The 14,896-nt window shown below is 34.6% G+C and overlaps 1 long non-coding RNA gene across 1 annotated transcript in view; it reads right to left on the bottom strand.

The window, feature by feature from the left end:
• LOC142874898 (uncharacterized) overlaps positions 1-14,896 on the bottom strand; it is a 376,092-nt gene that overhangs the window by 244,390 nt on the left and 116,806 nt on the right. The window contains exon 3 of the long non-coding RNA XR_012922479.1: positions 7,677-7,759. This is a non-coding gene — a long non-coding RNA (uncharacterized LOC142874898). The remainder of the gene's footprint in view (positions 1-7,676; positions 7,760-14,896) is intronic.

Genomic DNA, 14,896 nt, shown 5'->3' with positions numbered 1-14,896 from the left:
GCATGAGCTGTGACTCTGCTTAGGAAATGCAAAGCAATTTAAATATTAGCTTAATCCATGTAGAGGTATCTACACCTATGTTTAATTTTACATCATTATTAGTTTTCTAGAAAAAAATAAAGAACCAATAGATGGGTCAAATAAAAAACAAATATAATAGTAAGATGATATATTTAAACCTAACCATAACAATAATCACATTAAATGTAAAAGGTCTAAACTACCCCAATTAAAAGGCAGAGATCATCAGATTGGATTAAAAACAAGAACCAACTTTTTGTTGCCTACAAGTAATGTACTTTAAATATTAAGAAACAAATAGGCTTAAAGTAAAATAGTACAAAAAAATATCATGATAATTCTTATCAAAGGAAATACAGAGTGACAATATTAATATCAAAATGAATTTCAGTGAAAAGAATTTTACCAGGAATAAAACTCTGGATTTACCAGGTCATTTCATAATGATAAAACAGTCAATCCTGAGTATTTCATAATCCTAAACATTTATGTACCTAATAACAGAACTTCAAAATACATGTAGAAAAATTGATGGAAATGCAAGGAGAAACAGACAAATTCATAATTATAGTCAGAGATTTCAATACCCCTTTGTCAATAATTGATAGAATAATGAGACAGAAAATTACATTGTCAACCCACTGACCTAAGTGACATATTTAGAATATACCATTAAAAAGCAACAGAACACAAATTCTTTTTAAGTGCACATGGAAATATTACCAAGATAGACCAAATTCAGGGCATTAAAGCAAATCTCAGTAAATTAAAAAGTACCCAAGTAATATAAAGTATATTCTCTAGCTAAAATGCAATAAAATTAGAAATCAATAATAGAAATATCTCTGAAATCTTTCAAGCATTTGGAAACCAAATAATATACTTCTAAATAGCCAATTGATCAAAGAGGAATTTAAAAGGGGAAATTGTATTAACTGACATAACTGACCAACACTTACATGCACATACAGTAGTAACACTCATCAGGTGTCAGGCAGGTGGGAGAGAGGAGAGGATGGGTATATTCACACCTAATGGGTGCAGTGTGCAACATCTGGGGGATTGACATGCTTGAAATTCTGACTCAGGTAGGGCAAAGGCAATGTATGTAACCTAAACATTTGTACCCCCATAATCTGCTGAAATAATAATAAAAAATAAATAAATAAATTATGAAATCTGAAGAAAAGAAAACTAAACTATAAGCCAAAATCCCTCATAACTATAGATATAAAATTATCTTTTAAAAAAGTTAGCAAAATTAATCCAACAATATATTAATAATCATGACCATGTAATTAACTTTTTAAAATCAATAAAATTCATCAAATTAACAAAAGGAAATTAAATCATATAATTACCTCAATAGGCTCAGAAAAAGCATTTGTCCTATACAATATCTATTCTTGAAAAAAATTCTCAGAAACTAGAAATAGAGAAGAACTTATAAAAGCTGTCTGTGAAAAACCTACTGTTAATATCATACTTAATTATAAAAAACTGAATGTTTTCCCCACTAAGATTAGGAATAAGACAAACATATACACTGTCACTGCCCTTTTTTTGACAATGTACTGAAGGTTCAAACCTTTGCAACAAGACAAAATAAATAAATATAAGCTATCCAGATCTCACAGGTGGAAGTGGTGCAGATACCATGATCATCTATATAGAAAATAAGAATCTTCAAAAATCCTGCTAGAGCCAGTTTAGCAATGTCTTATGATGCAAGATAAATATATACCACTCAGCTCTATTGCTATATTCTAGCAACAATCAGAAATTAAAATTTTAAAATAATAATCTAACTCACAGTAGCATAAAAATTACGTAGGGATAAATCTGATAAAATATATGTAATACCTGTATACTGAAAACTACAAAACTTTGCTAAGAGAACTTTTAAAAGACCTAAATAAATAAAAAGGTATACATCAGGCATAAGTCAGTAATTTCCATACTGTTAAGAGATCAATTCTCCCCAAAATGATCTGTAGATTTAGTAGAATTCTAATCAAAGTTTAAGTAGGAGTTTTTGTGTTGAAATTAATAAGATCATTTTAAAATTTATATGGAAAAGAACAGGCCCTAAAAAAGCCAAAACAATTTTTAAAAAGAGGAGCCAAGTTGGAAGACTAACACTACTTGATTTTAAGACTTATTATGAAGCTCAGTGAATCAAGTGTGGTATTGGTATATAGACAATAGATCAATGAACAGAATACATTATCCACAAATAGACCCACACATAGAAATGAACAACTGATTTTTGACAGAGGAGCAAAGTCAATTGGGTGAAGAAAGAATAGTGTTTAAATGGTGTGGAACAACTGAAATCCACATGCAAAAATATGACCTTCAACCCAAACTTCATGCCATATATAAAACCCAAAATGAAGATAGACCTAAAGGTAAAATACCAAACTATAGAACTTCCAGGAAGAAAAAAGCATAGGAGAAATCCTTTTTACTTTAGGTTAGTCAAAGATTTCTTAGATATGACACCAAAACCACAATTCATGAAATTAAAAAAATGATATTAAAATAAATTTTAAAAAATTATAATTTCATCAAAATTAAAAGTATATGTTCTTCAAAAGTAACTGCTAAGAGAATAAAAAGAAGAGTCACAGTCTTGGAGAAAATATTTGCAAATTTTTAAATCTGATAAAGGATTATATCTAGAATAAGTGTTTAAAATTCTCAAAACTCAATAATAAGAAAACAACCCAATTTAAAAATGGGCAAAGATCTGGATATTTCTCCAGAAGAAGATATACAAATGACAAATAAGCACATGAAAGATGCTCAACATCATTAGTCTTTAGGGATCTGCAAATTAAAAACACAATGAGATTTGACTACACTAACATTTAAAAATAGACAAGACAAGTTTTGGTGAGGATGTAGAATAACTAGCATTTTCATACACTGCTGGTGGGATGTATGAAGGTCTGTCCAGAAAGTATCTAGCCATTGTTACATTACATTGTCATGTTACATGGCTGGGTACTTACTGGACAGACCTCATAAAATTGTAAAATCACTTTGGAAAACAGTTTGGCAGTTTCTTAAAGAGTTAAACACACACTTATCATATGATCTAGTCATTCCACCCTAGGTATTTACTGAAGAAAAATGAAAACATATCAACTCTTGTATACAAATATTCATAGCAACTTTATCTACAATATCCCAAAATTGAAACCAACCCAAATGCCTATCAAAAAGTGAATGAATAAACAAATTTTGATGCAGCCATGTAATAGAATATCACTTAACAATAAAAAAAACTGATACAACAACATAAATGAATCTGAATTATGCTGTGTGAAAAAAGCCAGACAAAAAGGAGTACATACTGTATGATTCCATTTATATGAAATCCTAGAAAATGCAAGCTTATTTACAGCCAAATTAAGGACATCAGTGGTTGGTTGATGGGGGAGGCCAGGGAGAAATTACAAAAAGATGTAAGGAAACCTGGGCAGGAGATGAATATGATTATTATCTTAATTGTGGTTATTGTCAATTATATGTCAACAAAGCTGTAAAAAATTAAAGAACTAACTTAAGAGATCAGCATATTATTAAGGATGCTATTGTAACAATTATTTTAAGACTTTTACTGTTTATATTAGACATAAAGATAAATGACTATCTTTTAAACAGATGATACACATTGCTTATTTACTTTAAACTTTATGAGATAAACATAATATTTTTAACAAGCTTAAAATAATATATCATGTTTACTTTGGGAGATAAATTAATTTTTAAATGTGGATTGAATTATAAATTACAATATCCAAAAATAAAGAAAAACATGTTTTCAGGAGCTGATATTGGGGATCTTTCTACTTGGAAAAGAAATAGATCAACTGGTTTATTTTTATACATATTATATTATATTTCTAAACATAACACAGAGGTGCCTGAGTGACTGAGTCATGAGCTCTACCATCAAAATAGATCCAGAATCTGACTGCTTCTCACCACCTCCATGGATCCCACTCCAGTGGAGCCACTGTCATCGGTCCCCTAATTATTACAACAGTTTTCCACCTGTTCCCCTTCCTTCTGCCCTGCCCCTCTTATAACCTATTCTTAGCAAAGATGCCAAGCACCTTAACCTTAAAGCATTCCTTTGCTCAAGGCTTTTTTTTTAAGAGAGTGCTGTGGTGCAATCATAGCTCACTGCAGCTTCCAACTTCTGGGCTCAAGCGATCCTCCCACCTCAGCCTCCCAAGTAGCTGGGACTGCAGGCCTGCACCACCACTGGCTTCTTTATAGAAGCCAAAGTTCTTAACAGTGGCCTGGGAGGCTTTACCATGAGTACTTCTTCCTTCCTGGTTCAGTCTACTGCAGTCACACTGGTCTTGTCTTACTCAAACATGCAAGCCATGCTCCTGCCCAGGTCCTTCGACTTGCTCTGCCTGGAATCCTTATGCCCCAGGTTCTCTTCAGCTTGCCTTCTTGTCTTCTTCAGGGATGTGCCCAAATGTCACCCACTTCCACTCCCTACCCCATTTTCTGTTGTTTTTTTTTTTCACATAACATTCAACATTATCTGACATACTACGTATTTTACTTATTTTGTGTGTTGGATTGATTGGATTGATGACCCTAATTATTGGCCATCATGCAGCTACACCTTTTGCAAAATGATTTGTGGCTCCTCCCATCCAGAGGAGGAGTCCATCTCACCACCCCTTGAACTTGGGCTGGCCCAAGACTTGCTTTGGCAAAGAGAATGCAAAGGAAGCAATGGTGAGTCAGCACCAAGGCTGAGGTCAAGAGGATCATGCACTTCTGCTCTCACCTTTGCTTTTCTCCTCTGCTTGTGCCATGAGCACAGGCTTGGCCCAGATCAGACCCAGATACATGAACACGCTCAGGTGAGATCAACCAAACTCAGCCTGCAAATCCTTAGACAAATGAGAAATAACAATAGTGGTTATTTTAAGAGCGTAAGCTTTGGGATGATTATTTATGCAGCATTATTGTGGGAACAGATGCCGTGCATTTATCTATTTATCTATTGCCTTTCCCTACCAGTTAGAATGTAAACTCCACTGGGGGTAGAAATTTATCTCTGTTTTGTTCCCTACTATATCATCAGGGTCTAGAACACTGCTTAATAAATATTTATTGAATGAATCAATGAATTTGAATCAGATGGCTCTAATTTACAAATTAGGTGAAAGTCATTCTGAGGTGATATATATAGAGAGAATATACCATTTTTAAATCGCAGTGAATTTGAGAATTTAAATATTAATATATCATTATTCCTATCTTTCATAAATGGCTCCTTATGGATATAAAATATGCAGTACATGAGAAAAATATTTTTAATTTATAATTCAATTCAATAGTCATTGCTACAACAGATGCTCAGATAAGGATAAACCAACTGAAGGATGGATTGATGAGCTTTGTTTATCTCTTCTCTCTCAAATGCTGAGCTTGATATGTGCTATATTAGTTATTTTTGCTGTGTAACGAATTACTCCAACATTTAGAGCTAAAAACAATAAGCATTTATTGTCTCATGCTCTCTGTGGGTCAGGAATCTGGGAATGGCTTAAGTAGGTGGTTCTGACTCAGGTTCTCTCATGAGGCTGCAGTTAAGGTGTTGCCCAGAGATGCTGTCATCTCAAGGTTCATCAGGGGAGGACCCACTTCCAAGCTCACTCACATAGTTGTCCCCAGGCCTCTGAAAATTCACTTCCAAACTGATTCACAAGGGCTCCATGACATGGGAGCCAAATGGTTCCTTTCACAGTGAGTGATACAAGAAAGAATAAGAGAGAGAACCCAAGACATCAGCCACCGTCTTTTCATAAACTAACATCAGAAGTGACACCCCATCATGCTGTACTCTATTCATTGGAAGTGAATCAATAAGTTCAGCCCACATTCAAGGGGAAATGATTACCCAAGAGCATGAATGAGTATTAGAAGGTGGGAATTACTGGGGCTCATCTTAAAGGATACCTATACATGCACATAGAGCCCTTCAAATTCCATTTTTAAAAGGCAAGGTTTAAATAATCACTTCCATGCTTAATTTCTTTAAAAATTAAAATTGCATCAGATGCTAATATTATATTTAATAAAGTGAATCCCCAAAATAATTTTCAAACTTCTGGGGATTGGAAAAATCTGCACACTAGGTTTAGATGCATGTCCAAAATTCTAGAGCAAGTATTTAATTCAGGGGTAATCAGAGCTGACAATATGATTTAAAAGTGCCAAATAGAATCCATTGCCAAGAATTTTCTCTCTTATAATAACTGAATTTTACTATTAGATATTCATTTCATCTGGTCTGAAAACCTATTTTCAAAAATCACTTATTTCATCAATTAATTACCTTTAAGTATCTAGTGATAGCTAAGTTTAAAGCTACTAAACCTATCATCCCTGCCTTAAAGAACTTAAAATTTAATTGTAATAAAATAAGGTAACCTCCAGAGGTAGAAAGGGCCCCTAAATGCTTCTGGCAAAGCAGTCTTTTTCTGCTTAAGAAAATAAATGACTGGAACAGTTGCTAAATATATATCTTAAATAATTGAAAAATAACTTCTCTATCTCCATTCTTCCTGGAATCACACTGTATTGGATCATGAAATGAGAAAAGAATTCCTCTGAAAGAACATTTTCATTTTCATTGACTCCTTTGGCAGAAGGAGCAGTTGCCCTTCACCACCAGGCTACAAATGAAATGAACTCACTCTTCACTGTCCTACCTTTACCGTCTTCAGATGCACAGAATGCCGAGAAAGTCAGCAATCACTTTCTTGCCTTTTTTTCTTTTCTTCTTTTCCTTCCTTTTCTCTCTCTCTCTCTCTCTTTCTTTTGCTTTTTTTTTTTTTGCTTGTTTAGTAAACAAGCCTTACTAAACGTTAGTAATGCTTTAGTAAACAAGCAAAAAAATGGAAAGAAAAGAAATATGTATATCAATGCTTTTCAGTGTTAAAAACCAAAAGAAGCACATTGCATTGCTTATTGGGTAAACACGGGTCTACTCAGGCATTGGCATATAAATTTATTGTTCTGATCAAAGTAGCTAATTATGATGAAAACATCATGTGGGTGTGTGTGTCAATGCCCTCTGAAAAATATAGTCAGTACATAATGCTACAAAAAATGATCCTGTAGTAACCACGATTTCTGATCCCTAACTATGAGTTCTACATCAAGGGATGTGGAATCTTGGCCTGAATGGCCAGAGAAGGGAATGAGGGAAGAGAGAAGGAAGTTAACATTCATAAAATATTATTCATACATACATACACACACAATATCTTTCTGAAAATCAGAATAAGAAGAATAATCATATATATATACACATATACATACATACACACATATATATATGGATATGAATGACTTTATTTCTTTTAAAATGATAGATGCAATTGAGACCCAGTAATTCTCTTCAAAGGACTACTCTACTTATTTACTCTGTGTAAAATCATTAACATACTGACGGATACAGCAGATAATGCAAGTTATGCTTCTTTTCATACAACTTTCCAATATAAGATTTACATAAGCCCAACTCAGCACTTATCCCATGATATAATAACACAAGTACATTCTCTTTCATTGAACCCTATGTTACCTGGACTCACTAGCATTCTCACCTTGATAGAATAGTGTCTGTGAAATTTTCTCCTTGAATTTTTGAAGAATTTATCTTGAGCTTCCAGAGAGAATCAATCCATGTCTTGAGCAAGAATAAAATAGAGATGTAAGCTCATTATTTGTATAATTGAAGTACAGTTAAAACAATTTTACATCAATTATCTGACCGGGATGATAAATTTCCTTCTCTACTTCACACATGTAGTATATCTATTTTCCAAGATGTCAAAGAAAAAAATAAATAAATAAAGTACTAAACATGCCTATCTCATAGGTGTTTGTGAAACTTAATGGAATTTAAATGGGAAGGAATATAATTAGCTTCCCTGGAACTCAGCTAACCCAGCTGGTGTTAACACCACAACTTTTTCAAGAATGTGCCACAAGACCCATAAGCTTAGGGAATACAATAGCTACTCATGACCTCAAGTACAAATTGCTTGAAGAAAAGGTCCCCTCAAGTCAGAGGCAGTCCCTTGTCTAATGCACATGACCAGTCATCAGTTATAGAACAGTAGAAAGAATAATTTCCATCTCATTTACCAAAAGTTCCTGCTGCACTAAATCAGCAAAAAATGTACTGAGTGCACTGTGTGAAGGAAGCCTAATACATCATGCTGTGGGGTCTGTTCACATGGGGTTGTTGAGCAAAACTCAGTGTTGCTGTAAACCCTTTTTAAAAATCCTTACTCTGAGCTACATGTGCAGAAACTCTGTAACCCTTAATATTTAGTTCAGTCAGAATTAAAACTCTGTTTCCTCCAATAGTTAGTTTGTCCTACAAATTAATTGCAGATTAAAAAAAAACTATTAAATTTCATGTAATTATCTTTGGCTGGATTTAGTAAAAGCAATCCTATGAAACTCTGAATGCTATCTTTGGGGCTCACGATTAGAATGTTTTCATGCACCCATAAGTTTAAGGCTGAAGCGGTACAGGGTTCAACTCTACATTTGAAAAGCTTCTCTTTGACTCCACAACCAGGAGTTTCAAACCTAAAGTTTTTCAGTTATCCATTAACCCTTGACATTTTAAGCAAAAGCTGACTAGGCCAATGTACATTTTCTATGAAGAGGGCTGTGGTGTCATAAAAACTTGGGCTGGTCTTTGTCCTGGGTTCCTGGCACGAAACCTCTAAAACCCTTGGAATTTTCTATATAATAGGAGTGTCTTTGTTAGTCATAAGTTCCTGAGATCACATCTGACTTTATACTAATGAGATAATTCATGGTGGCGATTGGCCACCAGAAAGACCAACGATGTAATTGGAGAGTTCAGGCTTTGGGGCAGCCTAACCTCTCGGGAGGGCAGGAGGGACAGAGATGAGTTCAACCACATAGCCAGTGAGTCAGTCAATCATGCCTATATAATGAAACCCCAATAAAAACTCCAGACACCAAGACTCAGGTGAGTTTCATGATTGGTGAATACACTGATATACCAATGGGGCTGGGGGAAGGGATAGGGGGTGATGGGTCCTGACTCTGTAGGGAGAGGGCAATGGCAACTCTATTTCTGCCACTTTCCCAAATCCCACCCTAAGTGCATCTCCATTTGGCTGGTCCTCATTTGTAATCTTTATAATAAAACTATAATTGTTAGTGTTTTCCTGATTTCTATGAGTTGTCCTAGTAAATTATCAAACCTGACCAGGTTGTGGGAATCTCCAAGTTTATAAACAGTTGGTCAGAAGTGCAGGTGGCCTGGGGTTCCCAAAACTTGTGACTAGCATCTGAAATGAGGACAGTCTTGTGGGATTGGTGCCCTTAGACCAGTGAACTCTGATGCTTAAGTCTAGGTAGTTAGCATCAGAATTGGATTGTGGTACACTGAGGGTCCGTATTTGTTGTCAGATTTTCAAAGGGTTCTTTAACACAAATACTAACATTAAGAATCACTGTCCTACAGAGTTCTAAGCAAAGAATTTCCCAAATAAAAGAAAAGTTCTTAAAGAGAGGACCAAGAAAACCATATTAGCCATAAGAAACATTCAGGTGACTTCATCTAACTTACAAAATATGGCTATGTAAGTTCTCAGACACTTTAGATGTTTAAAAGGCAGAATAAGTCTTAAATCTTCTCCTATTCTAAACTTATAAAACCAAACCAAACAAAAAGGAGAAGGCACAGTTCTCCAACAGAAAGGAAGCTCAATGCCTAACTTCTGATCTTCTCTACCCAGAACATCCTACCCTTGTCTCCCCCCACAACTTGCTCCCTCTACAGTCCTCCCCCATCAAATGAATTATCTTTGACACCTCTATTTTTCTCATACTGCCTGTATAAAATATCAACACAGCCTTTAAAATGCATTCCAAAGCAGATGATCTCACTTTCCACTGCAGTGGTTCTAAAATTGTGGTCCATGAATTCCTAGGAGTCTCCAAGACCTTTTCAGGGGGTCCACAAGTTGTTCACTAAAGGGAGAGTCCCACAAGGGGAGGCTGTCACTTCAAGAAAAAGAAAACCATTTCATAATGCTCAAATATTATTTGACTTTTTCACTGTGTTGACATTTGTAGTAATGGTGCAAAAGCAAAAATGGATGAAAGTGTTGGTGTCTTAGCACACACATCATGGCAATGGCACCTTGGTGCAATGGCATAGTCTTCATCCATTTTCTGCTGCTATAACTAAATTCTTGAGACTTGGTAGTTTATAAAGAAGAGGCATTTTTTTTTTTATAGTTCTGGAGGCTGGGAAGTTTAAAATCAAGGTGCTAGCAGGTTTGCTAATCTGGTGAGAGCTACTCTCTGCTTCCATGATGGTACCTTAGTGCTGCATCTTCTGGACAAGAGGGACACTGTGTCTCACATAGCAGAAGGTAGAAGGGCCAAGCTAATCAAAGGTGTGTGAAGCCTCTTTCATAAAAGGCCATATCCCCTTCATGAAGGAGGAGCCCTCAAAACCTAATCACCTCTTATTATCACATTGGCAATACCTGAATTTTGGAGGGGACACATTGAAACCATGGCAGGCTCCAAATTGTACTTTTGGTCTTATATTTCTCACTGCCACACATTGCTGGGCCTGGGGCGTGGGCCAAGGGGTTGAGGAGAAAGAGAAGGAACCAGTTTCACTCAAGAATGTCCTTAATAAAACAGTACTGATTTTTTTTTTTTTTATCAAATATCAACCTTTGAGTACACACTTTTTTAAATATTCTGGGTGATGAAACAGGAAGCATATATAAAGCACTTCATCACATAGTGAAATACACTTGTACAATTGTTTGTGTTGCAAGTTCAACTCAGCACTTTTTCCACAGAACACCATTTTTACTTACAAGAACAACTGATAGACAAACTATCATCATTCACATTGAGTATTTGGCAGATATTTCCTTGAAAAATGAACAAAGTACACTTGTCACTTTAAGAAAAAGAAACCACAGAAATTGGTGCCGGTGATAAAATTCAAGATTTCAAGGGAAAATTAGAAATTTGGAAGACTTACATCTATTATTATAGGCTTGATAGCTTCCTACTACTTAAATTTTTTTATGAGAATAATGGTGATATTAGTGAATTTTTTTTATATCATGCAATAAAATGTGTCAACATTTGGAAAATCTGCATAACTCAGTAAATTAACATTTTCCAAATGACAACTTTCATGATGTCATCAAATTAGTCATGGATAAATACGTATTCACTGTGTTCACAGTACAAGACAGACCAATGGATTTTTATTATCACAGACAAAAAGTTCATCAATATAATTTCAGATTCCATGTTGCAAGTAACCTTGAAGAACTATTACTTGTAAGTTTCGGTAGAATATCAAAGAGAATCCATTATTATGTAAAACTACTCCCTTTCCCAAGGACATGTCTCTGTGAGGATAGCTTTTCTTCATCGACTTCAACCCAAACAATGTATTACAACAGAGTGAATGCTGTGGCAGGTATGAGAATCAACTGTCTTCTATTAAGCCAAATATTAAAGCAATTTGAAACTCTAAAGCAATGCTACTCTTGTGAGTAATTTTTTTTCTTTTGGAATATGTTTATTTTTTATAATAATATGTTATAGATTTATTATTGTCATTTTTAGATGAATTAAATATATATTAAACTACTAATATGGTAAATATTGATAGATATTATCCACATAAACAAAAATGTTTAAGGTCCTTGATAATGCTTAGAAGTATAAAGATGTTCTAAGACAAAATGTTTGAGAAATGCTGCTCTCCTGTCACCACTTGGTCCCAAGCCATTATTGCCACTCCCTGAATTTTTGCAGTAACTTTTAATAGGTGTCCCTGTTCTCATTGTTGTTTCTATGCATAATATTCCCAAGACACACCCAGAGTGATCTTTCTCAATGTTAATCAGGCCATGTCAACCTGTGCTCAAACCCTCCAAAGGCTTCCTTCCAATATCATTTGGACAATAAGGTAGAGTTCTTATTGGCCTATAAATACTAGACAAGATTTTTATTCATATTCTGCTGTCTTCCTCCTCACTGTGCATCACAGACCCCTACTATTATCTGAATAAGCCAAGTGTGCTCCATCCAGCTCTTCCTTCTACTTGGAACTCATTCCCCTCTGGTAACTACATTGACTGTCTCCTCCCTGGCTCCAGGTCTCTGCCAGCATTTGACTTTTGCTGAGGTATTCTGTAACCACTGTGCTTTCTACGACTGCTAAAATCACAACTTCACCAGGCCCCTCTCCTGCTTAATTTTATTCCACAGCATTATATTATATATATAATATTTAAATAATATTAAATATATATATTATATTATATATGTATATATAATATATGCATCCATATATGTATATGTATACTTATTATTTATGTATATATGTATATACATATATTATACATGCATATATAAATATATTATACATATATGTACATTATGTATTATATGTTATTAATATATAATATATTACATAATATGATATTTCACTATATATTATATAATATAAAATAGTATATTATATGATACAATATTATATAATATTAAATTATATAATATATAATAATGTACTAAAAATATAATCTATGTTATATATTATATATGTATGATATAATACATTAATGTATAAATATATATAATACAATCATGCCCTGTTTAATTTTAGGGATACATTCTGGCAAATGTATTATTAGGTGATTTTGTCATTATGTGAACATCATAGAGTGTACTGACACAGATCTAGAGGGTATAACCTAGTATATACCTAGGCTGTATGGTATGGTCAATTGCTCTTAGGCTATAAACACGTACACTATGTGACTGTACTGAATACTTTAGGCAATTGTAATACAATGCTAAGTATTTGTGTATCTAGATACAGAAAAGGTACAGTAAAAATATGATATTATAAGCTTATGGTACCACCATCATATATGTGGTCCTTCATTGACCAAAACTTTGTTATGTAGTGCATGACTATATATTACATATATATATATATATATATATATATATGTTTATATACATATAAAATATATTGTATTAGATATTATTTGTCAGATTGTAATTTACTGTATATTTACATTATTAAATAAATTTTACCAATTTTTTTGCATTATTGTCTGTTTTTCTCCACTAAAGTACAACCTCTTTGAAAGCAGGAATTTTGCTTATTTTCTGCTGTATGCCTGATACATAATGGGCACTCAATGTATATTTTTTGAACGAATGAATGAGTGAATGAATGACATAGCATGAATATAGAAATATAGAGGGAAAAATGTCCCAAAAGTTCTGAAGAATTTTCATCTAATCAAAGAGATTCTTTGATGATTTTAAGGATGTGAACTAAAAACAAAATCCTAAGCCCTCACCTGAATGAATGAACTCAACTGCCTCTTGGCCAACAGGACACCAGCAAAACCTTAAAACTGAGTTCCCAGCCATGACGAAAAGGGAGGTCAAACACACCTCTTTATACCCCTCCCCTTTGGAATATAGACACTATAATAGACCAGCATTAGTGTTAAAATAGAGACTGTAAGAATGGAAAAACAGACTCTCGATGGCAATGAGATACTAAGTTACAAACAAGACCTAAGGCCATGAAAGCAAAGCCTCAGTCATCCCTGCAGGCCATGCATTTGCTTAACACATCACTTTGAGTTGGGACATTGTGCCTTGTCTATAATTACTAGACTTCCTTATTGTAACTTAAAACATTCTTTTTTATTGATTCCTACCTTCTAGACAGACAAAGCAATATTTCTTTAACCAATTACAAATCGAAGAATCTCTGAACCTACCTATAACCCCTCCTTCAAGATGCCCAACCCCCACTTTTGGGAAAAACCAATATATCCCTTCCATGTATTGATTTATGATTTTTACCTGCAATTCCTGTCTCCCCAAAATGTATACAACCAAACTATAAAGCAGCTGCCTTGGCCACACTGTCTCAGGACCTCTTGAGACTATGTTCCCCAGGCCATGATCGCTCATACTGACTCAGAATAACCCTATTTAAATTATTGTATGGAGTTTTGTTTTTTTCCATTAAAAAGGAGGAATCTAATCATTTTTAATCTTACCTTGAACCAGAACTAGATAAAACTATGCAGTAGGCAAAGTTAGGGGCCCGAGTCACATATCTGTGCATTCCAGTCAGATGACCAACCCATCTTCCAGGTGCTAGCCCTGCAGCCAGTCTCCATGGATTTTGCTCACAGCTTTATCAGTGAGTTTTTTAAGTAATGATCTGCCCATGCACACCCAGCTTTGGCCTCTAAGTCCATACTTGTATCCCAGGCTGGCTTCAGAATCACATGGTTGGAGAAAACCACAGGGGCCCTGTATTTTCACCATGCCAGGTCAGCTTCCAGTTGTTCTAATAGCTAGATCCCCCCATGCCCCAGTATCCTGGCAAACAGGTGGCTGGTTGGTTGTTGGGATAGCTATCTGCCTACCTGGACTATATGGTCTTACTCTGCTTCTGCAGACACCCAGGGTCTTGGCTGTTTTTATTAGTCAATAGGTTGATATTTTTATCTCACCTATTCTTTCCTTTTGGAGGGTCTCTAGAGTCACACTACTCTATGATCTATGACTCCTTGGGTCAATCCATAGAGCAGTGCTATTCAAATCAACTTTCTGCCATGACAGAAATGGTCCATCTCTGTACTGTCCCATATGATAGCTACTAGTCAAATGTGTGCCTGTTTAGTACTTGAAATGTGGCTACTACTACTGAATTTAAGTAATTTAAATTTGTTTATTTTGTTTA

Source organism: Microcebus murinus, chromosome 13, assembly GCF_040939455.1.
Source record: "Microcebus murinus isolate Inina chromosome 13, M.murinus_Inina_mat1.0, whole genome shotgun sequence".
Lineage (NCBI taxonomy): Eukaryota > Metazoa > Chordata > Mammalia > Primates > Cheirogaleidae > Microcebus > Microcebus murinus.
The sequence above is the reverse complement of the archived record's forward strand: the minus strand, read 5'-3'. Positions and strand labels throughout refer to the sequence as shown.